Source organism: Euprymna scolopes, chromosome 8 (genome assembly GCF_053919585.1).
Source record: "Euprymna scolopes isolate OS-2025 chromosome 8, ASM5391958v1, whole genome shotgun sequence".
NCBI classification, from domain to species: domain Eukaryota; kingdom Metazoa; phylum Mollusca; class Cephalopoda; order Sepiida; family Sepiolidae; genus Euprymna; species Euprymna scolopes.
Genome location: NC_136489.1, coordinates 30,935,936 through 30,961,084, shown reverse-complemented (window position 1 = coordinate 30,961,084; position 25,149 = coordinate 30,935,936).

Sequence of the window (25,149 nt, the reverse complement as noted above, 5' to 3'; positions counted from 1 at the left end):
AGTCTAGCTGGTTGGGAGAGGTCAGAGAAAGGCTATCAGAAATGCAGCAGATGAAGAACGTTGAGATAACCCTCGATGATGTTAAAGCTGGCATACGAAGGATAACAAACTGGAAGGCACCTGGTCAAGATGGAGTGATGGGCTTCTGGTTTAAACAGTTCCCATGCCTTTATCCACATATAGCTGTTGCTCTGCAAAGGGTTGTAGAGTCGGGAGATGTCCCTGATTGGCTTGTGAAGGGTAGAACAACACTGATTGTGAAAGATCCTGCAAAAGGAACAGATGCTAATAATTATAGACCAATTACATGTCTGCCATTAATGTGGAAACTGTTGACTTGAATATTTGCGGAGAAAATTTATGAACATCTAGAGAGTAATGGTGTTTTTTCTGACGAACAAAAGGGGTGCCGGAAAGGCTCGAGAGGTACTAAAGAGCAACTACTAATTGATAAAGCAATAATGCAGGATGCGAAGAAGATAAGAGAAATCTGAGCGTAGCATGGTCGATTACAGAAAGGCTTATGACATGGTTCCTCATTCATGGATACGTGAAATACTATTAATGATGAATGTTGCTGAGAATGTGGTAGGGCTTTTGGAGACAAGTATGGCTAATGGAAAACGGTGCTGACAGCAAACAGAGAGGAGAAGGGGCAAGCTTGCATTAAACGTGGGATATTTCAAGGAGCTTCGTTATCGCCACTTCTTTTTTTAATGATAATGATGCCACCGAGCATCGTCTTGACGAGAGAAAAACTGGGGTATAACTTTGGATTTGGTGACATACGCCTCAATCATCTACTGTTTGTTTTTTTTACACGGTGATCACCACTTATCAAGGCCCGGAAGCCACTCAGGGGCAAGGGTTATTGCAAGTATATTACGTTAGTGTGGAGATTTGATGAAGTGTTTACTTAAGGGGACGGTTCATTAGGAATTTGTTAACATTGGACTTGAAGACATCCAAGTTGTAGTCAGGTAGGAAGCAGGCAGCCCGAACAGAGTTCCACAGGCGTGCAGTTCTAAGAAAGAAGCTTTGTTCATGGAATCCACGTTTTGATTTAGGCACAGATAAAGAGTGGGGGAAATTTTTCACAGTGGATTAAGCTAGACGGGTGTTTTTCGTGAAAGATTGACCAGGGGGGGTCCAGAGATTGGAGTTCAGACGAGCACCTGCCATGGAAATAACGACAAACAAGGATAGGCTCGCAACGTCTCTTCTGTGGGAGAGAGGTTGCAGGGTAGAGAAAGAAGCATCCCCCACTAAGCCACGAAGTCTATTTTGTACTCTGTCAAGGCAGGATAGGCTGTTTTTAGCAGCCCCTGCCCAGATATGGCAGCAGTATTCCATCCTTGGACGTACTTGGCTTTTATATAGATAGAGAATTGCATCAGTAATGAGATATCTTCTGGAGCGGTAGAAGGATCCCACCATCTTTCCAGTGACCTTGGCAACAGACTTGATGTACGTATTCCATTTCAGATCAGGAGTAAAGGTCAAACCCAGAAGCGTGTAAAAACACGGGGCCTCACCCAGACGAGAGCCATCCATGTTCATGGATGATTTGAAAATATTTGGTAGAAATGAAAAGGAAATGGATAGACTGGTAGAACTTTTGGAGACATACTGAGAAGACATTGGGATCGAGTTTGGGATTAGTAAATGTGCGGTGCTGTTGATGAAAAGAGGAGTAAAGTTTCATTCGAATGGAATAGTGCTGCCAAATGGAGTAACCATTAAAGAAATACAAGATACAGGATATAAGTATTTTGGAGTGCTAGAGGGTGTAGGCATCATGAACAGAAAATGAAAGAAAAATTCAGGAAGGAGTATCTTAAAAGAGTGAAACTAATTGCAAAGTCGAAACTCTATGGAGGAAACCTAATTAAAACAGTAAATACATGGGCAGTCAGTGTTTGAGATACAGTGCGATAATTTTAGAATGGTCTGACAAGGATTTGCATGCCATGGATATCAAAACAAGAAAAGTTTTAGCAATGTTTGGTATATTTCACATTCGAAGTAACGTAGCAAGGCTGTATCAAAAGAGGAAAGATGGTGGGAGAGGATTGAAAAGTGTAAAAGATTGTGTTAGAACCGAGGAGATGTCGTTGAAGGAGCATGTGGTTAGAAGTGGAGAGTGGATGCTTAAGGTTGTGGCCAATGAAGTGGAGGTATGTGAGACCAAAGATGATTATGTGAAACGTATGGATAAAGAAAGGGCAGAGGAACTGGCTAGGAAGAAAATGCATGGAAGGTCCTTCCAAGATATAGCAGAAGTGGCTGATGAAAGATCATGGCAATGGCTTAGAGCTGGGTATCTGGCTAAGAATACTGAAGCTTTTGTTTGTGCAGCACAAGAGCAGTCATTAGGAACACGATTGTTAAAAAAAGTGGTTCTAGGAGAGGAAATTGCTGCAGAATGCCGGATTTGTTGTAAGACCTCAGAGTCAATTGCGCACCTAGCAGCAGGGCGTAGTGAACTGGCCCAGAGAGAGAGAGTACAGTAAAAGACACGATCGCATGGGACTCCGGATATATTGGGAGGTGTGTAAGAGGGTTGGGATGAAGTGTACTGGAAAATGGTTTGAGGAGTTTCCTGAGTAAGTGGGAACAAGTGAGGATGGCAAGGTAGAGGTATGGTGGGACAAAAGTGTCATAACGACCAAGCAATTGGAATATAATCGTCCGGATATGGTCGTCATTGACAAGGTCTCAAAAAAACTGGCAGATTGTAGACTTCTCAGGGACAGGAATGTGAGCGAGAAGGAGAATGAGAAGTGGAACAATTATGCTCCATTGGCCTTGGAGATAAGGCGTATACACGGGGTTAAAACACAAATAATCTCGGTCGTAAGTTGTACACTTGGAGTAGTATCAAGTCGTCTGGAAGGACAATTGAGGAAACTATAAATTTCCGATGTTTTAGGCGGCCTTCAAACCTCTGCAATTATAGGTACCACCAACATCCTTATGAAAACCCTTGATCTTTGAAGCTCCTGGTTTGAAGCCGGGATTAAGAGAAATCCTCTGGAAATGAATCCCATCCCTTTTCAGCGAGATGTTCATAAGCGAAATCAGAATTATTATTATTATTATTATTATTATTATTATTATTATTATTATTATTATTTTGTGTATATCCTTCTACATAGATATTTTCAAATTTTTATATATAGTTTTAAGGTGCCCATACATTACTTTCATTCGTATCTTGCATATTTTGATTTCTCTCGTTATTTACATACTTGTTTAGTCAATTAGTTAAATATAAATCGACGCATTTAATCCTTCCTTTTAAATATGTGAACTCACGTTGGATGTAAGTAAACCCCAAAATCGCAGAGCTAACTAACGTGTCAAACTCCTTATGACATGTATTCAACAAGTACCTAAATATTTATCTCCATGATTTACTGTCACAATTTGACGCTGCTTAATTAACTGCTTAAGCCTTTTCTTTCCTTTTTCTTATCCCTTTCTCTATTCCCATCTGTTTGTTGTTTAATAATTTAATCCACACTCGCCCCTTATCACCTCTCAACGTTTTTAAAATTGACTGCTGCTGCTGTTCTACGATTGGATTCTTTTGTTCTCTTCCTAACATTCTTTTTTTACTCATCATAATAAATATTTCTGTGAAGTCTGATGAAATTGTCGGATCGTTAATACTCTTCAGTAATCAAAACATGTGTAACTAAGCAGATAAAACGATAATAAAAAAGATATATCTTTGCTCTACATTAGTATTGATCACCCTTTTCATGGGATTAGTAATTACTATTTATCGCAATATATATATATATATATATATATATATATATATATATATATATATATATTGGTTTTGGTTTCGGTTCAAGCTGATGCATCCAAGTCATATAGATATTTTTTTTTTATTTTTGAAATCTCAAATTTATGATATATAAAAATCGATAGAGCATTAACTCTATAATAATATATACAAAATCAGCAAGAATTAAAATATAATATTTAATTGTATTTTACGACCTGGCTACACCAGGCGTCCCTGGTAGCTTAGATTAATTTGCAGTTTTATCAAAAGAGCTACAAAAATATCACAGCGTTTCCATTCTCGATGAACATCTACAAAATGCCAACATAAATATATTACATATAAATGAGTCGCCTGTGCAAATTCCACAGGTATGGTTGTATAATATTAATGGTTTAGTTGGTTAACATTTATTAAGTTCTATGACGGTACCCCAGCATTTAATTTATATTTATGACTGCATGTTACATTATTGCACATATTACTTTTGAAAGAGAACAGGTAACTCTGAAGGCTCTATGTTTAAGAAATTTTAAACAGGAATTGATTTATTTCTTTTCATATTTATATTAAGCAAAGCACATTGCAATTAGAATTCCGGTAAGATTAATAGAGATATCGTAAGTGAAGAGTTTTTTTAGGGTCATGTTTCTAATTCAGCATATTGATACTATTAGAAAATGAAGAAGCAGGATAAAAATTCGAAAGGCAATGCAGGGAATGAGTTACTAAAGTAGAACTGTCATGCTCTATTGAATTCAGAAGATATGAGTTTGTTGATGGTCCAGTTTATCGAGCGCATTTATGTTGAAAGAAGAATGTAAAAAAATTCGCCAGAGCACGTTCCCTTGAAATATTTATATATATCAAGCAGAAAGACGCCAACTTGACAGGTAGAGATGACCTAATCCTCAACCACAACACTATCTTAAATACATTTATAATATTATATATATATATATATATATATATATATATATATATATATATATATATATATATGTTAGCTATGATCAAAATCTGACAGTTCTCTCTTTAACCGGATATTTCGGTTATCGATTTTCAATAATTATCTGAGTCATTCTGACACAAAACCTATCTCCAAACACTTTCAGTTTCATATAGTATATTTGTGTGAAAATTTTAAAAATTTGGCTCAGCCGTTTTGTAGTCGCTAGGCACACAAAAACGTAGTACCGTTTATACATAAGTAGGGATTCTTAAGACATTTCGTTACTCCTTATTTTAAAATAAACGCTTCCCGAATTTTTTCCCTCCCATTCTCTTTAGACCACGTGATTTATAGCTCGTGCCCATTCTAAGTTGATGAAATATATGAGTGGAAAAGCGGAACCAATGTCTCACAAATGAAATAAAAACAGAAAACAAGGCTGGTATAGAGATCGGAAAAATACTCTCTAAAATAAACCAAGAACTTTCATAGCTAAAAACTGGAGGAATTGATCAGTCAACACATTTATAAGTAATCTCTGGGTCAGTTCGCTAAGAACTGTATAGATAAAGAAAGCTTTATAGACTGGCTTAAAAGAGAATTGCTCTTCTATGATCAGCAGAGAATTACAATGTCCACGATCAACGCTGGACGATCAATACTTTTCAAATGAGTGGTCTCAACAACAACAAGTGCATGTTCTGCCACAGAGAAGTAGACAGTGTCAGCCATCATGCATTCACTGTAAGATTCTGCTTCGAGGGGCGACATAATGTAGCATGTAAATATCTGTGTGTGAAAAGTTGAATATCGAATGCAGCCGAAGCAAGCCCTGGAAATCACTTATATAATTAAGCATTTAATGATTATACGTATTTCTTACACATATAAATCTTATTGTCCAAGCAAGCTTATATCGCTTAGGTACAAAGGATCAGGCCTAACATATTGAATTAAAATAAATAGATCCAGATTCGAATTCTATAGTTCTTGCCAAGAATGTTCATTTTATTTAATAGAATAATATTTCGCTGGCGTTAATTGTCATACCGTTTTATTGGTATATTTGTCTTTTCGTGTTGAAATGATTTATTTTTATTGTTACCTGCTGTTGTTTTTTATTGAAATCAAATTTATTTATTGTATTTTACTCTAGATATGACGACTGTCATCTATATGTCATCGGAGAAACTATAAGGCGGTTGATATCACGTCTTAACATTAAACTTTAAAGTCCAAGTAAAGCAGGTCTCCCACGATAAGACAAATGTGATAGCATTTGTTGAATATGCGAAAAATGGACAGACTTTATAAGGGAAAATCGAATTATAATAGGAATGACAAGATTAGAAGAATTTCCTAAACGCACGTTTCTAACATTTCGTATGGACAGAAAATTAAAGAAATTGGTCAGATCCACGAATGGCCAAATTACCAAATTAATGGCTACAACCAGCATGGAGTCGTACAAGAAAATTAAATATAAGGTTTACAATACATGAGATGATCCATTTAAGTCGAAAAGAACTGTATTGTTCTTTTTAAAAAAATAACATTTTTCCAAAGATTCATTCGAATAGAGTACATAAAAGTAAAGAAGCCACTGTCGGTATTTAACGTGGAATAACTGTAAACGTCCTTTGGAAATGGTGATAAATTATGTCAATCGATCTGGATATGTTAAAACGACATGGATATTATAAATTCGTCTAAAAAGGAAGATTTTTTAAATGTACACATCGCCGTTGCATAAAGGTTGCCCCTACGTTGAATTCATGAGTACTATTGTACTTTGCATGTACATGCAGTACTAGAATTGATAGAGCAGAAACTAACCAAAGTAATAGAATCAGAAAACAGCTGGGTTATACATTCGGGGACTCCTTGATACAATTATTTTGATTCCCTATTTAGTCACTGAAACATGCCTCTGTCGAAATCCAACATACCTAAGATAAATCTGCAAGTAAAACGCAATTCCGTCTGTACGTGTGAAAAGGGTAGTCATTGGTGAAATAGCGTAGCAAGATTGAACAATTCCAAATTAAACCAGTGCAGAAAAATGTACACCACTAGTATTAAGTGTTCGAAAAAGACGTAAACAATATGACACACAAAAAAAAGAAAATAAGGTTATTAGCAGAAAAATAATACAGACAGTTAGGACGGTTAATAATAATGGGTCTGTGATTAGTACCAATGAGGTCAATGTGGTTAGCGCTAGGTTACGGTCAGTTTTAAGAGTTACAATAATTTTGCAAGAGTTTAGGACAGTTAGTGGCAGTTTTCAGAGAGGCCTGGGTTTCTTCACCTTGAAAAAAATTTACAATTTGACAATGGTTAACAAAAATTGTCTCGAAGCAAACCGAGATGACAAGACGGCAACTGATTAACACAGCCTCGGTACAAGGCGTAAATGTTTTCTTTAGCGTTCAGTCGGTCGATTGTGTCACGCTCACAGAGTGCTACTGATATTTGCAGAATGTGTAAGTGATTTTGTTTTTGTGTTTTCTTTTCGTTTCTGTTTTTCATACTTGTAGATTCGTGAGCACCTCCATCAACAGCCGCGAATATGTTAGATAACGACAAGTAAGGAAAGACGGAAAAGAAAACCACTAACAGCATTGAGATTAGCGGTTTTTGATCAATAGGGACGCAAGTGGTCTTTAATAGATCCTGGGGAAAAGATTTGTTGAAATAATACATTTCAAAGAATCTCTGGATGAGATAAGAAAAAGAACATCAGCCAAAGACAACCAGGGGCCCAGAAAAAGACACGTCGCCTAAAAGCAAAGACTTTACCTTCACAGAAATATCCTTTCTTCAAATAGAAAAAAAACATAATGACGCCCCTTAGCTCCCCTACTAATATAAAGCATTCTTCCCTAATATCACCTTCGTAAACTACTGAAACTACCATCGAATATAGGTACTAATCTGTCCAATGAAAATCGAAAGATCGCTTCCTTCGTCCCGCATTCCTCCCGTTATTCTACATCTCAAATGAGACAGGAAAGTCAGTAGAGTCAAAAGAAAGATTAAAAACAGCATTATTTTAATACGGAGAAGTGTGTAAACTAGTAGTAGGCACAGAGGATAAGATAGATAACACAACAAAATAGACTTCAGAAATATCTTGGCAGAAAACATTGTTAATAAAAATAACGTTTCAAATCTTAATAGTTCGGAGATCGAAAGAGAAAGTAAAATGTTGATGAGACAGAAATCCCCTTTCATCTATCGACTATCTTTATATATATAATTATAAAAATATATTTGATTTATTTAAAACAACTTTGGAACGGTTACAATAAGATTTACTCTTTTCCTATAAAGAGCTAAAAAGAGTAACATTTTCGTAGACAACTCATGCCTACGTAGACGAAACAGGGAACTCTGGGTACAGCTATCGGTATGTTAAATAATCGCTTCATATACCCAACCCTTAGATATCATAATGTCAGTTAGATAAGCTAGTTTAAATTGTCGAGGGTTGGGAAACCTGTCTCGAATAATATCGAGTAATACATGACATTAAACAACTTGAGGAGGATATATTCTGTCTTCAGATCAACCTTATTCAGATTTATTATCAGGTTGTACTTCCTGGATACGTTTATCTCAATGCAGTATATGTTTATTCTCACTCCAATGTGTTGCATGACCAGGATTTTGCTGATCCGAAAGGCAGACTGTTTATTCCGTATCATACAGTAAATGTGTGAACTTTCAGCTTACTATGCTTAAACAGCAAATAGTTATACTGAGTGTTATTTGCCAACTGATGCGTTTTATAGCTATCACTCGTCAGGTGATTATAGTTAAAGATTAGAACGCAGTTTTTTTTATCTCGACTTAGACTGCGGGGGAACAAGATCGGATATATAAAATCATTTCGTGTTTGTGGAAAACATACATTTTGGCGATAAATAGCTAAACAGAATATAGTTTGCAATTAGAATGGTAACAAGTATATATAGGACAAAGCGTCGCTCATTTTAATGATACAGCTTCTGCTCGCTTAAATCTCTAAGATCTTATTTTTTTTATTTTGTAAAATAAGGAAGACTGTCTATTGGAATGACTCTCGTATTATTGAGTGACTTTGCTAGTGTGATTGTGACTAGTGAAGTTAATGCCAGTTAATTAAGCACACATTATCTACAAACCTTGTTTTTGTTGATTATTTAAATAGTGGTTTAATTAATATGAGATGAGCATGATTCTTACTATAAATGCACAAGTTTCAACAGTTTTGCTAATATTGTATCTTGTTCAGTGAGAGAACGAATAAAACATATTTTTTTTTTACACAGTGATCACCACTTATCAAGGCCCGGAAGCCACTCAGGGACAAGGGTTATTGCAAGCACATCACGTTAGTGAGGAGATTTTATGAAGAGTTTAATTAGGGGGGGCGGTTCATTAGGAATTTGTTAACATTAGACTTGAAGACATCCAAGTTGTAGTCCGGAGGGAAGCAGGCAGACGGAACAGAGTTCCACAGGCGTGCAGTTCTAAGAAAGAAGCTTTGCTCATGAAATCCGCGTTTTGATTTAGGCACAGATATAGAGTGGGGGAAATTTTTCACAGTGGATTCAGCCAGACGGGTGTTTTTCGTGAAAGATTGGCGAGGTGGGACCAGAGATTGGAGTTCAGACGAGCACCTGCCATGGAAATAACGATAAAACAAGGATAGGCTCGCAACGTCTCTTCTGTGGGAGAGGGGTTGCAGGGTAGAGAAAAGGGCATCCCCCACTAAACCACGAAGTCTATTTTGTACTCTGTCAAGGCATGATAGGCTGTTTTTGGCAGCTCCTGCCCAGATATGGCAACAGTATTCCATCCTTGGCCGTACTTGGCTTTTATATAGATAGAGAATTGCATCAGTAGTGAGATATCTTCTGGAGCGGTAGAAGGATACCACCATATTTCCTGCGATCTTGGCAACAGACTTGATGTACGTGTTCCATTTCAGATCAGGAGTAAAGGTCAAACCCAAAAGCTTGTCAAAACACGGGGCCTCACCCAGACGAGAGCCATCCATCACAATTGATGCCAGATGTGGATCAGAGCGTTTATGATGTAAGGATAGGAGTTTGGTTTTAGATGCATTAAAGGTAACTAGCCACATCTCCTCCCACTGAACCACGCGCTCGAGATCAGAGGAGAGAGAATCCGAGAGAACTTTGTCATTTACAGCCTTTGATGTGTTGCCATAGATGGTCGTGTCATCAGCAAAGATGTCAACGAATGATTTAAGTATGTGTTTAGGGAGGTCATTGATGTAGATCAGGAAGAGAGTTGGGCCCAGGATTGACCCCAGAGGGACTCCAGCATTTATATTGCAGGCCTCCGATTTTTGTCCATCTACCACTACTCTTATGAGCCTATCGGAGAGAAATGATTTAATGATTGAGAAAACATTTCCAGTTATACCGTAGCTGGAAATCTTGTGAAGTAGACCCTTATGCCATACTTTGTCAAAGGCTTTTGATATGTCAAGAGCAATTGCCCTAGAAAGGAAGCCTTTGTCTAGAGATTCACTAATCCTGTGGGATATAACCGTCAGCACATCTGCGGTAGATCTTGCAGAGCGGAAACCATATTGTGTGTCACTAAGAAGGTTATTCCTGCTGAGGTGGTTGACTATTTCTCTATTTAATATTGATTCCAGCAACTTACTTATAACACAGAGAAGACTTATTGGTCTGTATTGAGAGGGAGATGACTTATCACCTGAATTCTTAAATACAGGGCAAACTGATGAGGTCTTCCAGGGGGTCGGAAAGCACTTCTCCTTAAGGCAGCGCTTAAATAGTTTCGTAAGTATGGGAGCAAGTTCTGGTTGAAGCTTTTTTAACACTATAATTGGGATGCCATCAGGGCCAGTTGCTTTACTGGAATCTAGGTTTTTCATTAGCTTGGCGACCTCATGCACGGATATTTGTATGTTACCTAGCTTGTTCTGTTGATTTAAAGTATATCCTTCTATATCATGCGTAACACATACCTATCCACACACATACACACACACATACACCCACACACACACACACACACATATATATATTTAATGTCTACGAGTGAGAGAGCTTGATTGCCTACTAGACACCATCCCCGCGTGTCTAAATTTTCTCTGTACAGACAACCTGTACACTTCACTCTGATTGAACATTCAAAATAACATCGCCATGGTATGACTTACCCATACTGACTTTTCCGAAGAAAAGTGCCATTTTTCCTGGTGATGTTACCGCAAGTAATAGCATAAAGATGAATACTCTATCAGATGAGATTAACTGCTGCCGTGCTATCCAGTAATACCAAGAGACTATAAGAAATATATTCTTTATCTTACTTAAATAGTCAATTGAAGAGAGAGAGAGAGAGAGAGAGAGAGAGAGAGAGATAGCAATTATGATCTAAAATTTGTTACGCACTCAGTTTTGAGAATACCAAAGAGGGCTTGATTAGAATATCTATGTATCTCTTATAGGGACATAAAATCGGACTTAAAAGAAAGGAATATATATATATATATATATATATACATATACATATATATATATATATGTTCAATATTATACGCATTATCAACAATAAATAAAAACATATAAGTAACTTCTTAAATTGACTAAATAAAAAATAAATAAATGTTGTTATTAAGTAAATAAACAGAACAAAGGGATACAAAAATAGAAACAGAATTAACGAACAACATCGTAAGTGAAAGATTATCAGCAATAATACGGCAGAAAGAGAGAAACAGAATTAACGGACGACGCTGTATCGGATTATAAGCAGCTCTAGCACGGCGAAGAGCATCACCGTTATAAACTCTCTATATATAACCTAAATAATATGGTATGCGAGCGACATTCACGCTTAGATTTATGAAGTTATCAACGATGAAAAAGTTTCTATGGTAAGCAACCACCAATCTAAAGAAATTGTCTCTAAAGCGTCAATGTTGAAAAAGTTGCTATGATAACCAAACGCCAATCAGAAAATAATGTTTTTCACGTTCATTACTTATTCTGAAGATTTTTAACACCAGTAATTTTATTATCACTTTAATTTTAATGAACGGAAAATGAATATTTTTATTTCAAATTATAGCTGAGTAGGTAACCTATGAACTGTAAAAAAAAAATATTTGAAATGTGATCGCAAAATGAGTGAGCGGTGAGATTTTAAAGCAGTTCTAAATAAGTAAAAGTAACAATTAACCATATATTAAAACCCGATATATATATATATATATATATATATATATATATATATAAACTAGTTATGCTTCGTTATGTAAACTAGTATACAATAACGATGACCCACCCCGTCCAAAAAATTGTATCTAGATGTTTTACTGTCTTTACAAACTTCACGATATATATATATATATATATATATATATATATATATATATATATATATATACATATATATATCTATATATCTATATATCGGGAAACTTGTAAATACCGTGTAACATCTAGATACAATTGGGGGGGTGGCTTGGCCATCGTTATTGTGTACTAGTTTACATAACGAAGCATAACTAGTACACATTATATATATATATTATATATGTATATATTATATATATATATATATATATATATATATATATATATATAATAGCAGGGCATTGCTTGGTCGTAAATACGCTTAAATATGATATGCAGATATCGTATTTATTATTATATTATATTAGACCCAATATATAGGAATGATTTAAAAAGTTGAAAAAAATGACTCGTGCGCCACTACGTCAAATGGAAATTAAGACATTTAACTTATTTTTGCCTCTGCCGTTAATGACTGGGCGATGAATACATGTTAACCGCATGCATATTTGTAATACTGGTGTTCAATCTTTACTTGAAAATTTCATTTTTTTTTTAATTTCACACTTTTGCATGATTTTCCCGGACTAAAACCCAAAGATAAAGTTATGTATGGGTTCACTTACCTTATATATGCAGTTTTATGCCTGTAGACCAAAACCCTGGGAGGTGTTTGGTAGGCAAAGTTTTAAAAATAAAAATATATACGCATACATAAATATATATGGAAAGAGTTTTGTGTTAACTATAAACCTTTTATGAAAATATTACGGAAGTATAAACCATGTAGAATATCTGCATGAATATAATTACACATAATCGTTAACTAACGATGACCATCTCATAAGAAAACCGAAAAAACTAATAGGAAATTAATTTAAATGAATGTTTAAAGAATAAGCAAAATAGCTAGTTCTTTTGCTAGTGAATGCAATTTCTTACCCATATTTAACAAGATTGTATTTTCTTTTTAAATAAATAGGAAAGGTTTATTGGCCTTCTGGCCGGGACCAAAGTGTGGTTGGCGATCCTAGCAGTATCGAGAATGGTTATATGGATCAAACCCCTCAGACAGTCCACGAAGGGATATCTGTTCCGGATCGGGATCTGATCGTTTAGTTTTTACATCTGCTTAAAGTGAAGATCAAATGCTATTGGAAGAGGTTGCCTCGAGTGGCCTTTGACAAGAGGTGGCTGCATGACACTAGCTTAGGCATCCGTCGAGGGGCCAAGTTTGAATTTGTGTCACCACCGTAAAGCATGGGACACGCGGTACTGAGTCTTACGGAACCCATCCGGCTAGGCAAAGTTTAGCAAGTTAAAAAGACTCTTGACTGGGAGTACAAATGAGATCTTGTTCCCGTCATTTTTGTTTCTGTTTGGCATTAGAGAACTTCCGAGTCTACCCTACCCTTGCACCACATTTTCGGTTTTTCCACCCTCTGTCGATTATTCGACTCGGATGTCGCTTTTCAATCCCTCTCCCCTTTGTTGTTTATCTCCCCTTCCCCACACCTGAGATGATTTCACCCCAATCCCCACTAGAGATCTCTCTGCTTGTTTTCGGCTCCCCGGAAAACAGTAGGCGATCTAACTACCTAGATTAGCACAGGGAGGGTCCATACTAACAACGCTCTAGGAAATTTTATTTTTCACCATTAACATTTTTTCTAATTTCCCCACTCCCCACCACAAACATTCTTTTTCACCAAATTCAGAATTATATTTTTTTAATTAATTAAAGTTTTCTACACACACATTCACACACACACACCGTTATATATATATATATATATATATATATATATATATATATATATATATATATATATGCAACTTTGTCTCTGTGTGCCTGAGTTCGTACCTTATAGACTCCGAAACGGCTGAACAGGTTTTCTTTAAAATTTACAGAATTTTAATGCATAAGTCTGGAAGTGATCTTAGTTACGCTTTGTCTCAGAATATTCCCGATACTCACCGATAATCGATAACACCGTTATTTTCATTTATCTATCAACGGCAAAGCTATATTTTCCATGTCGTCGGTTAGCAACAATGATAGAACAACGTGCCGTAAAAATTCTACCGTGGGTAGTTGATAGCGTGTTTATTTTTTCTTTTTTGCATGACGTGTTCTGCAGATTTAAACTCAGCACGTAAATTTCTTCATTTTTATTTATTAACTGCAAACAATTTTATAAGACTTGAAAATGTACGTGCTTTCTTTTTTCATTTTTTTTTCTTTGCACGACATAGTCTATAGGTTCAAACCCCGCACGTATTTTTTTTATTAACTGGAAAGAAGTTTCATTATAAGGTTTGAAAATTTACGTTTGTCTGTATATTTTTAAAATATCTATTATTTTTCCAATGTAAAACTGGAATATTACGGTACATTAATTTATCTTTATAATTGACACGCAACTGGTCCTGATCTAATTGCAAAACAGTCTACACATGTATTTAGTGAAAATATGATGCAGAGATTTCTTATATGGCTTAACAAAACATAAGCCTCAACAACAAGGCACACGTAGTAGGCCCGACAGCATAAGATAAGGGATTTTTCGACACAAGTGACTAATTGTAGAACTATACAGCGACAACCACATAAATTATTGCAACGGATAGATCGTCGATGTTGATCCTGTGGATCCTTTCGCATACGGTTCAATAAATCATGACCCCCAAACCTCGACAAAGTAGGGGGGTTTGAGCTGGAAGAGTAGCTGTTAAGGTGACAAATAAGATTAATTGGATTTTTACTGGACGTTGCATCTACTGTGTGGAGGCTACGTTGATCAGTAATGTGTCAATATAACGGAAATTTACTAAAATAAATTTAGGATTACACACACAAAAAAGAAAATATTGGAATTATCAAAGATACATATCAAAATAAGCATAAACAAGCAACAAAGCAACCCCGGAGCAGGCTGGGTAATACTGCTAGTGAATAGTAATATATGATTGAAACGCATGGACATAACTAATGATTGGAGTAAAGTTGTGTTCTTTTCCTCAGGCTTTTATACGTTCCATAATCCTCACCTATCGTCATATTGATTTTGTTTCCTTCTTTTTTTCTGTCCATCTATTACGTCATCAACGCAATGGTAATATATTGGACTGTGGCGAATCGGAATTTGCAAAGTGAATTAACGTATTTTAATACATTCTTTATCACATGGATTTAGTTTATTTTGTGTCAGAAACAGATGGATTATTATTATTCAAACCACGGGTTGCAAGCGTTAACACATGTTAAGCAAGCGGGAACATCATTTTAGAATAAGCACATGCTCGTAATGTATACGCACACACTGACCTATATATATATATATATATATATATATATATATATATATATATATATATATATATATATGTGTGTGTGTGTGTGTGTGTGTGTGTGTTTATGTTCGTGTCTGTGTCAGTTTGCTTGTGCGCTACATATATTATTTTATTGATTAATGTTTATAGATGTAAATAGCAACATTTTTGTCTACATATGTTTTAGGCCAGTTTTCTCACGACACTGAATATACATTTCCCTGGCCTTAAAAATGCAATTTTTAAATCAGATGTTACTTGAGACATGTATGCATTTATGTAGCCAATGTATATATATATATATATATATATATATATATATATATATATATATATATGTGTGTGTGTGTGTGTGTGTGTTTGTGTATGTATGTATGTATATATATATATATGGATAGATAGACAGAAATAAATAGATAGACAAATAAAGTATTGTAATGCGTATATATATATATATATATATATATGTGTGTGTGTTTGTGTGTATATATATATATATATATATATATGGATAGACAGAAGTAAATAGATAGACAAATAATGTATTGTAATGTATATATATATATATATATATATATATATAGAGAGAGAGAGAGAGAGAGAGAGAGAGAGAGAGAGGGGGGCAGGGAGAGAGAGAGTAGGTCGGCCGTAAAATACGCATAAATATATTTTAATATTATTATTATTATTATTATTATTATTATATTATTTATCAATTTTTACGCAATTCCCTATTGTTTATTATACTATATATGTTAATGATGCCAACACTTATGAAAACATATTAGGGTACCATACGCTAAAATCGGAACACGAACAGCTAGCGCTTTATCATTAGACGTTGTTGATCAACTAAAAAATTGATACGAAAGTTAACGTCAGCATGCGCAAAGATAGCAAGAGTAATGTTTTATTCGACATACCCTGGCATGATCAGCTGTTATTGACTTGTTAGCAGCAATGCTTGCTGACCAAAAACTAAATTTTAAGTGCGTTAGAACTCATATATCGTATATATAAAATTTCAAGGCGTTTTGAAGAATGTTTATACACATTTACTGATATACCGCTCGCGTATTTATGACTAAGTATATTATGAACTGTGTTTTAATACATTGTAAATACAAAAAGTAGGCTTTTAATAGTAATGTAAAAGGGAGAGCATCAATAAGTATATATATATATATATATATATACATATACTTATTTACTATAATAATTATTAAACTTCTATTCAGAAATTATCAGTGCAGGCTGTCACGATTAAAACCGGCCGATAAATAGAACCCGGATACAGAAGTCATTTCGTATTCTATTAGCGAGGACTTAATCCACTCAGCTACCGTTAAACGCGAGAAATACTGTTGAAATTTAAACATTTATTTTTAAATATTTTTAAGCTCACTCAGAGTGATCTAATAATTAAATGATGATCTGTCCATACGAGCTAAATGGACGGACTTTATTTCAGCTGAAAGTCCTGAACGATAAGAAACGCTTTTATGAAAGAGTCTGAGATAATTATTTACTATAATAATTATTAAATAACTACAGACGCTATATATATATATATATATATATATATATATATATATATATATATATATATATATATATATATGTAATAAACCAGAGTATTTTATAACGACCAGGACGTGCTCGATCATAGATTCTACAAGAGATGATATAAAATATTTTATTTTCAAACGTGCATATTACTATGTTTTGCGATATACGCAGTTTTTCTTTAGATCTGTTCATAAACAATTATATGCAACACTCGCCTAATAATAATAATAATAATAATAATAATAATAATAATAATAATAATAATAATAATAATAATAATAATAATAATATACCGGGTTTTAAGTAACGTTTCGTGGGCGAAGACGAAGATAAAAACGTTATAAGTCACAAATTCCTGATTCAAGTAAGAAGGTTTTGATGCCCCATACTTATCTACAACTGTTTTTATTGTTTGCTTAAAAGGGTTAATATTTTTTTTTGTTTCTTCTATTTTAAATAAATATTAACGACGGTCGTTCAAAAAGTAAGGCCTCCTATTATTTAACACATCAACTAAAAGGTGTCAGATCTACGAGGACGGGAAAAGTAACATACTTGAATATCATCTCATGCCAAAATACTTGATATCATCTCGGTGCCAAGGTCGCTGGAAAAATGATGGGATCCTTCTATCGATCTAGTAGATATCTTCCTGCTGAGCAATTCTCTACCAATATAAGAGAGCTAGGTACGTCCAAGATTGGGGTATTGTTGTTACATCTGGGCAGGAGCTGCTAGGAAGACCTCATTCTGCTTTGACAGAGTTCAGAATAGACTTCGTAGCCTAGTGGGAGATGCCCTTCTCGCCATACATTCACGAGAAAAACTTATTTGGCTGTAGAAGAGTAGTAGTTGAGGGGCAAAAATCAGAAGCCCACAGTATTAATGCCGGTGTCCCTCAGGGGTCCATCCTGGGCCCAACTCTTTTCCTGATCTACATTAATGATCTTCCAAATCACATCCTTACATCATTTGTAGACATTTATGCTGACGACACTACCATTTATGGTAGCACATCTAAGACAGTAAACGACCAAGTTCTCTCCAATTCTCTCTCCTCTGATCTTGAGCATGTAGTACAATGGGGAAAGGAGTGGCTGGTTACTTTTAATGCATCTAAAACCAAGCTTCTCTCTTTACATCATCAACATTCTGATCCCCATCTGGCATCAATTGAAATGAATGGCTCTCGTCTTCAGGAGGCCTCAAGTTTTGACAAGCTTCTGGGCTTGACCATTACTCCTGATCTTAAATGGACACGTACATCAAATCTGTTGCCAAGGCCGCTGGAAAAATGGTGGGATCTTTCTATCGATCCAGTAGATATCTCACTGCTGATGCAATTCTCTATTTATATAAGAACCAGGTACGTCCAAGGATGGAATACTGTTGCCACATCTGGGCAGGAGCTGCTAGAAAGGATTTGTCCTGCCTTGATAGAGTTCAAAATAGACTTCGTAGCCTTGTAGGAGATGTCCTTTTCTCTTCCATTGCAACCTCTATCTCACAGAAGAGACGTTGCGAGTTTGTCTCTGATGTATCGTTATTTTCATGGAAAGTGTTCGACTGAGCTTCAATCTATGGTCCCCCCTCGCCAAACTTTCACAAGAAACACTCGTCTAGCTGTAAACACTATCAATAATTCCCCCCACTCTTTATCTGAGCCTAAACCTAAACGTAGATTCCATGAACATGAACAAAGCTTTTTTATTAGAACTGCACGCCTGTGGAATTGTCTTCCGTTTTCCTGCTTTCCGGCTGACTACAATATGGTTGTCTTCGGGTCTAACGTGGATAAGTTCTTGATGAGCCGTTCCATATGAGTTATCAAATTTAGCAAATTTTCATTACTAATGATTATTATATTGTCCAATTTCTACTGTACACTCTTTAACCCTTGTCCTTGAGTGGCCTCTTGGCCTTGATAATGTGGTGATACCTGTGAAAAAAAAGAAAAAGTCCAATGTGAACAAGTTCTAATTGAATCGTCCCCCTAAGTAATCCAAGTTACAAAATTCCCACTGTTTACTATGCTAAAATCACAATGACTAATGTATACCTATTAACCCTTATCCTTGAGTGGCCTCTGGGCCTTGATAACATGGTGACCCCCATGTAAAAAAAAGACATTATCAATAATTTCCCCTACTTTTTATCTGTACCTAAACCTAAACATAGATTTCATGAACAAAGTTTCTTTCTTAGAACTACACACCTGTTGAACTCTCTTCCGTTTAGCTGCTTTTCAGCTGATTACAATAGAGCCGTCTTCAATTCCAATGTAAACAAGTTCTTGATGAGCCGTCTCCCTTAAGTAATCCAATTTACCAAATTTACACTTCTAACAATTACTATGATATTGTTCTTTTAACCAATGTGCAATCTTTAATCCTTATTCTCGAGTGGCCTCTGGGCCTTGATAAATGGTTATTCTTTTGTATTCTTTTGCAAAAAAAGAAAAATCATTAAAACGAGAAAGCATTTGAGCTCCAGAGTTATTCTTTTTATTTAGTAACCATACTTCTCTATGCACATTTGCCAGTAATGGAGTGCTAGTTGTGCATGGGCGTTCGGAGCGCATTTTCTCACTCATATATTTACCGAGAGTCTGAAATCAATGAATTCATTTCATAACGGTGCTGATATAAACCTGTGTCTGGACAATTTACCGCCACAAATTACGACTCCTCGAGCGTCTTCATCACCGCTGTCTCCGCATTATTCTCAACATCCGCTGGAGTGACTATGTCACCAATGTTGAGGTTATCGAGCGGGCGGAAATCACCAGCATCGAGACCATGCTGCTTAAGGCACAGCTACGCGAGTCGGCCACCTCTCTAGACTTGAGGATCATCGTCTGCCCAAGATAGTCCTATATGGCGAACTCTCTTCCGGCCGTCGTGACAGAGGGGCACCGAAGAAAAGATATAAACATTCTATGAAGAATTCCCTCGGTGACTGCCATATTGACCACCTCCAGTGGTCTGTTCTCGCTGCTGACCGTGCTACCTTGCGGGAAGCCTCAGAAGCCCACACCTGACGCGACTTTTGACTGCAGCTGCTGTGGCCAAATCAGCCTGTTCCGCATCGAGCTCGTCAGCCACAAGCGTCGACTGCAGATACGCTAGTGGCCCTTCATAGAACCTTCGTTTGTGAAGTACAGCTACACACACACACATATATATATATATATATATATATATATATTTATATATATATTGCGTTGAAGAAAATAGCCGGCAAAAACCCCTAGAGGCCCCTTTTGTCAACAAACTCATCAGGAGTTAATCGTTGATCTATAGAAAAAATAAAATAGTGGAGTGTGTATGTATATTTTTCCCAGGGGAGACAAAAAGTAAAGACGGGTGGAAATGCGAATCAAATAGTTAAAATAATATGAAATATATGTACGAGTGGGGCAAAGTGGAGATATATCCTCAAATAAGTCTAATGACCCAACGATTTTTTTCTGTCGATAGAGAGGTCTGCGTAAGAGAATGGAGACCGGACGCAAGTGATTTTGAGTGTCGGCCTAGTGCAAAATTCTAAAACACTCGATTTTATACACATTAGCACACACTGGATTTTCTACACCTTTTGCCTGTGCGTTTGATCGGCAGTAATGATACTTTCCTACAGTGGATATTGCATGGAACACTAGTGTTCGTACTTAAAAATATTAAATATTTAGAATAAAAAATATAGTAATCGTCTTTCAATAAATGTTGGCCATTTCTGAGAAGTTATAAAAAGTCATTTTTTCTGTACTTAATGCAGTGTTCTAATTGCTGCGGTGGAACTCCATATACGAGGGGCGTGCAATAAGTAAAGACCCTGATCAACTTCCAGTTGTTTGTTCAATCTGAAATTGGGCACATGCAATGATTTATATCTCTACGGGTTATGTGGCAAGTTACAGCTCTGAACTAATTGTGGTTATAGTTTTACAGGTGTTTGAACTGATTCAGGTGTGAAATGGATCTTGTTGAATGTCGAGCAGTGATCCGGGTTTTTGTATTTGAAAGGACGCACACCACAGGAGACATTTGATGAAATGAAAGTTCTCAAAGATCAAATCGTTGAACTTTGACCCCTTAATCGCCAAATTTCTGGCCGAAAACTGATCACATCGATTTTCCTAAATCTCAGTACCCTGTATATCAAATTTCGAGTCTGTTGACTAAAAATTGACATGTTATTGCGTAGGGAAATGTACACACACAGACACACAGTTACACACACGGACAGACACGTTCACTTTAATAGATATACTAGCATGGGTGTCCGGCGTTACCCGGATATTTGGAGGTGTATGTTGAGAATTTTTTTTTTAAACTTTGACCCCTATTATAACCCCTTAAAATGTATAGTTTTGGGCTCAAATCAAGTTATTACGTTAGATCCATGTCCAAGGAAGCTATATCTAAAATTTGAAGTGTTTAGACCTAATATTGGCGAAGGAGTTTGGTAGAGTTCTCAAAAGTTAAATTGTTGAACTTTGACCCCCTTACTCGCCAAATTTCTGGCCGAAATCTAGTCACATGGATTTTTCCAAATCTCAGTACCCTGTATATCAAATTTCGAGTCTGTAGACTTAACATTGAAAGAGTTATTTCGTATGGAAATGTACACACACAGACACACAGATACACAGACAGACAGACACTTTCACTTTTATAGATATATAGGTAGATATACTAGCATGGGTGCCCTGCGTTGCCCGGGTATGAGGTGTATACTGAGCAAAAATAAAAAACAAAAAAACGGTCAACTTTTTTTAACTTTGACCCCTATAATGACCTATTACACAGACAGACACACGGATAGACACACAGACAGATACACAGACACGTTCATTGATATATATATATATATATATTTTTTTTTTAACAAAAATATATACGTATACATAAATATATATCGAAACAATTTTGTGTTTACTATAAATTTTTCGCAAATATTATGCAAGTATAACTCATGTAGAATATCTGCATGAATATAATTACAGGTAATAGTTTACTAAAGATGATTATCCCATTTAAAAACCGAAGCAAATAATAGAGAATTAATTAAAATGAATGTTTAAAAGAATATGCAAATTAGCTAGATCGTTTGCTAGTGAATGCAATTCCACGACCAAGATATAAGAAAAGTATCTTGTTAATAATTTTTAAATGAATAGAAAAGAGGCTTGCCTTTTTTCTGGTGTTCTTGGCCTTCGGGCTGGGATCAAAGTGTAGTAACTGTCCGGCAGATACTTCAAGCAAAGACCATATGTGGGGGCAACCCCATATATAAGAGCTTGGTCAATGTAGGGGAAACCCTTCATACCAATTGTCACTATCCAGCTCCCCTTATCCCCGGGGAGTTGGTCCCCATTTCCCCTTCACTCCTCACATTAAAAATCGGTCTTGTGCCTTATTTGCTCGGTGGCGGTGCAAATAAATACCTTGCCTTTTTTCTGTTGATCTTCAGGCCGGGATCAAAGTGTAGTATCTGTTCTGCAGATGCTGCACTTAAGATAATTTGTACCAGTCAATGGAGGGGAAACCCTCTATACTGGGGCAATTATTATTTTTGGTAACCAGAGTGCCGCCATTTTGCCTACTTTTAGGGGGGGGCTGATTTTTACCCCACATTAAAAACGGCCTTGTGCCTAATTTGCTTTGGTGGGGAAGCAAATAAATACATTAAATAAATAGAAAAGATGGTTTTTAATATGAAAATCGATACACACAGAAGAAACCCGAATTTATAGGAGTATAGATAGATCGATATATTAAAACTTGCTTTCTAAAGTAGCTTTACTTTTACAGAGACGTTGACATATGTGAAGGCAGCTTAAGATATGCAAATGATTTGCACATAAAATCACAACATGGCTTTCGTGGATTTTGGTCAACAATTGATCTATACACTGTTGGAACTCAACAAATTTGTTGGTTTATGGTTAATTCAGGTGATTAACATTTCGAGGCGTTCGACAGAGTGTGGCATCCTGATTTCTATATTACCTTGAGCTTGTAGTATTGTTATTAACGTTCTTGATATTGTTACGTCACTTCTTTCTAATCGAAGCTAACGACTAACTTATGATTTAGTATCTTCATGTTTTTTTCCTCTCAATGCCGGTTTTCTTCCGGGTTCCATTCTAGGTCAAACACCGTTTCTACTTCATATAAATGACCTTCCAGCGAATATTATACAAGAAAATTAACATTTATGCTGATAACACCACTCTCTATTCTAGTATTGATTCTCGTCCATCTTCCTTGGATCAGTTTAAATAAGCGGCTGATCTAGAATTTGATCTGGGTTCATGTATTGGGGAAGGAAATGGTTTGTTTCGTTTAAGCTTGTTAAGACTCAGCTAGTATCTTTCAATCGCATGCGTGTCACATTTTTTCCTGCAATTCTTATACATGGCTCTTCTCTTGACGATGCACCGAAGCTAAAATTGCTTAGTTTTTTCTTCTTCTCACTATATCCTCCTCGGATTCAAAATATTAAATCCTTTCCGATTCATGTAACAAATGTTCCCTTCATCGCTCTAAACACTTACCTGCAACTATTCACTATTTCTACAAGTCTATTACAAATAAGGTATGAAGTACTGTTGATATATTTGGGCCGGGGAATCTGTGTTCTATTTAAAGGTTTTTTGATAAATTATAGAAACGTAAATGTAATTTGATTGATCCCATCGTGTCTTTTTCATTGCAACCTCTCTTTTAGAGACGTTGTATAACTCGTCTCAGTATTTTCTACAAATACTATTATGGAATGTGCTCCTGAGAACTGTCTGGTCTATTTCTTGTTTTTCGTTGTTGTTGTTGTTGTTGTTGTTGTTGTTGTTGTTCGTTTGACTAGGTGGTCTGGAAGCCTACATCACTTCGCTAGTTTTATATTTATCTGCAATCCATCTTTCTCTTTAAGTAGGTGCTTTCCAAAGACTGTAAGATTGTTGAACTCTCTTCCTGCGCACGGTACTCTTTTTACCTACAATCCTGGTCTTTTCCATACTAAGGTTAGTAGGTATCTGTTTTCTTAGCAATAATTATTTTCAGTCTTGTTAGTTCTTTGCACTAAGTGGTTTCATGCATTGTCTCAATTGATGCCCATAAAAATATTTGAAAGCTTATTGGAACTCCTGATAGAATAGTTTCGCCATAAAACTGCTGATATTGTATTAAATTGTTAAAGTTTTAAAAATCATACTTTCAATTGAAAGAACCTATCAATATACAGTACCTTTTCTGTATCTGACTACACGTTCAGTATCTTACCAGAGGTTATCTTAATTGGTAATGGTTTTAAGCCCTACACTAATACCCATTGATCGTTCAAGATATACAGTGTCAGTTTACGAATACAGGAAGACATATTGAAAGACTAAAAAATAACCAATATTTTCAGAGAATGTGCGTTGTAAATTAGCCGACGCGATAGACGGATCAGATTAATATATCCAGATTCTGGTTCAAAATCTGTAATTACGGGAGAAATATGGGGAAAATTGTTACTTTCACTAAAATAAGTATATTCACACACACACACATATATATACACACACACACACACACACATATATATATATATATATATATATATATATATATATATATAGTCATCCATATACAGGACTGTTTCGCTGTACCACAGCTCATAAGTTAAACCAGCAACTACCTTATGATGGAGTGAAACGCTGAAGCCCAGGCGGCAGTCAGCGATTCTCACCGTGACGCTATTTGCCTGCTGCTAAGATGAATGTGTGTTTCATATTGCCGCTTTATTTAATCACACATAATTCATCAGTTGGTAATGAATTATACTGCCTTATCACAGCTTTTTAAACCACAAACCTATATTTATACTACGGAAAATAGTTCAAATATTCTACAGTATCTTATCGTAAAAGAGCGCGAAAGCGTGAATGCAAATGCGGATCCGTATGCAAAGAATATACGATAAAAAAGAATATATGATAAAAAAGAATATACGATAAAAAAGAATATATGATAAAAAATAATATATGATAAAAAAGAATATATGATAAAAAAGAATATACGATAAAAAAGAATATATGATAAAAAAGAATATATGATAAAAAAGAATACATAATAAAAAAGAATATATGATAAAAAACA